Here is a 3,064-nt window from a genome sequence, read left to right on the forward strand (position 1 = left end):
GAGATACAAAATGATACAAAAACAAAAAGTTTTGACAGTTTACTAAGAGAGTAAAAACACTTTATATGGATTTTTGGCTCATATCTCTACTTGGAGTTGAAGCTTTTAAAAGCTAACATAATTTTAGATTGTTTAGAAATTTATATTTATTTGATATATTTTAAAACTTTAGTTCCTTATTAGTAATTTAGCTAACATTTGAAAAATTCTTCTAAGTCTTTGACTATGTAAAAAATTATAACTTAATTCGTAGTTCAGAAAAGAAGATATTTTCATACGCCACCATTCCGCCAAAAATATAGTCCCAATTTGTTTTTGAACACAATATACCATTTCTATTTAAAGTTGTACAATTGTGATGAGTAAAGAAAAATATGGTCTTTTAATCTCTTTCACCTAAATATATAAGACATACATGTATAAGCAAATATACATTGAATATTTCATTTAGTCAGAAACCAGAGAAGAATCCTACCTTAAAATACAATTTACGTATTATTTTCCCATCGGTCTCTTATTTCTCCATTTGATATTTTTATTTTATAGTAAATAAACTTTATGCATAAAAAATACTTCAAAACATACAATAATTCTCGCCTTTGTATTCCCTCCTTTCGTAATGTTTGCTTATAAGAGTTATCGTTCCTGCGGGACGGTATGCACACTTCCGGTAAAGAGTTCCATAGCGCCATATTCCAAACGATGCGATGGAACCACTTCGTAATGAAGGCACAGACTTGCCGTTATCATTCAATACCACGATGGAAGACATACTTAATTATCATAAATCTCAAATACAAACATTTCTGCGAGTAAGTCACATAAAAGTGAGTGGCAACAAGCTGGATCTCGTCCAACGTGTAGTGAAGGCTATAAAAGATCGTTCATTCACTACGCCCAGTCAAGTACCCCCAAATCAATCGTGTCAAACTTCAAATGTACCTGTACCAGATATAAAGGACCTGCAGTCAGGTTGGGCAGGTAAATCGGATTTGTATCCCAAAATTAAAATTCAAAATGTGGAGAATTATTTGATCCACAGTAGTCTCAGGACTGTCGACGCAAAGAAAATGCAGTGCTATAGGCAATATATTGGAGGATTATTTTTTTTCAAAGAGGGCTACATACATAAGATTGTGATGGATGAGATAACCCTGACAGCGAGTATTGCTATGTACGATCAAATTGTTATCCTTCAATGAAACAGGGTGTGTATGAGCAGTGGATCCTAATGACAAAGAAACCCCCTTTCAACGTCCAGAAAGTAAGTTGCACTTGCCCAGCAGGGTATGAATTACCAGTATTAGCTAAAGAAAAATCACTTTCTTAAATGATATAAATATGCCAAATTAAAATTATGAAATATTTGGATTATTTCTCTCATTATTTATTTAATTATGCATGCATTCATAAAGCAAAAATTCTAATAATGAAGAATTCAATTTTATTTTTAATATGTCAGTGAATAGGCATTATTTAATCAAATTGATAAATGTCATAAACTCTCATAGCTGATATGAATCCATGAATTTGATTATGTTATGTATTTGCAGCCTTGGTGAAGGATGTACCCATGTTGCCGGACTGTTGTTTGCCCTGTAAAGACGCCCTGTTGCAGACGATGATGTTCCATGCACTTCAAAGCCTTGTGAGTGGAATCGACCCAGCAAAAGAAAGAAAGATACTAAACCTGTGCAAGACATGAGTTTTAAGAAGATGAAATTATCTGGAGAAAATGTAAAGAAAAAAAAAACAATGAATTATAAAGAGATAGCATAAAATTTAGAAACTCATTGTGTGCAAAACTTGGAAATAATTCGTGTGCTGCTATTTTTTACATTCTTCCCCAATGTGCTAATGACAATATTGATGTACAAAGTGACCTCAATATTGCTCATTTTAAAGAAGTAGATACTAGTGATCACATTCTTCACCTTTCGGACAAATATATTGCGTTACAAAAAACTGTTCATGATGAAAATATGTCTCAATCCGATTTTTTGACTTTTATATCCACATGCAGTCAAGAAATAGTTGATGAAATTGAAGTTCGAACTAAAGGGCAACATGACAATCCTTTGTGCGTTTCAGCTCGAGTAGCTCGTGTAACAGCTTCAAATTTTCATGAAATTAAAACAAAACAGGAGGTCCATGGGCCACCTCGCTCACCTGAGAAGCTTTGAACATTCCGTTCTTTACCAGATTTCCCCCCTTGTTATACATATTGTGACCCACCCTACCTACCATAGGATGCTTTGATTCAACATAGTAAAACTTTGATTCCCAATTGTGGCCCCACCCTACCCCCGGGGGTGACATGATTAGAACAATTTAGAATCTACATTATCCCAGGATGCTTCCACATACGTTTCTGCTTTTCTGGCTCATTGGTTCTTGCGAAAAAGATTTTTCCTATATATTTCTATGTAAAATTTTGATTCCCAATGGTGGCCCAGCCAAACCCCCGGGGATCATGATTTGAACAATTTAGAATCTGCACTACCTAAGAATGCTTCCACATAAGTTTCAGCTTTTCTGGCCCAGTGGTTCCTGAGAAGAAGATTTTTAAAGATTTTTCCTATATATTTCTATGTAAAACTTTGATTCCCCATTGTGGCCCCGCCCTATCCCCGGGGGTCAAGATTTTGACAATTTAAAATCTACACTACCCCAGGATGCTTCCACATAAGTTTCAGCTTTTCTGGCCCAGTGGTTCTTGAAAAGATTTTTTAATGACCCCACCCTATTTTTGTCTTTTCTTGATTATCTCCCCTTGTGAAGGGGACTTGGCCCTTCATTTTCACAATTTAAATTTCCCTTCGTATAAGAATGCTTTGTACCAAGTTTGGTTGAAATTAGCCCAGTGGTTCTTGAGAAGAAGATGAAAATGTAAAAATTTTACGACAACGACAGACAACGGACAAATTTTGATCAGAAAAGCTCACTTGAGCCTTCGACTCAGATGAGCTAAAAAGACTCCACAAATCGGATAACATCATATGTAGACTCTTAGGTCAGGTAAACCTATAGAAAAAAGTGCTGTGCATTGGGGGATTAAGCAAGA

At 35.1% G+C, this 3,064-nt stretch overlaps 1 pseudogene; it reads left to right on the top strand.

Annotated features, from left to right (window-relative positions):
• Positions 1-707: 707 nt before the first annotated feature.
• LOC134230839 (uncharacterized) lies at positions 708-1,737 on the top strand (annotated as a pseudogene).
• The last annotated feature ends 1,327 nt before the right edge of the window (positions 1,738-3,064 follow it).

The sequence above is a fragment of the Saccostrea cucullata genome, unplaced genomic scaffold, assembly GCF_032062105.1.
Source record: "Saccostrea cucullata isolate Sc308-1 unplaced genomic scaffold, CSIRO_AGI_Scuc_v1 ctg430, whole genome shotgun sequence".
Lineage (NCBI taxonomy): Eukaryota > Metazoa > Mollusca > Bivalvia > Ostreida > Ostreidae > Saccostrea > Saccostrea cuccullata.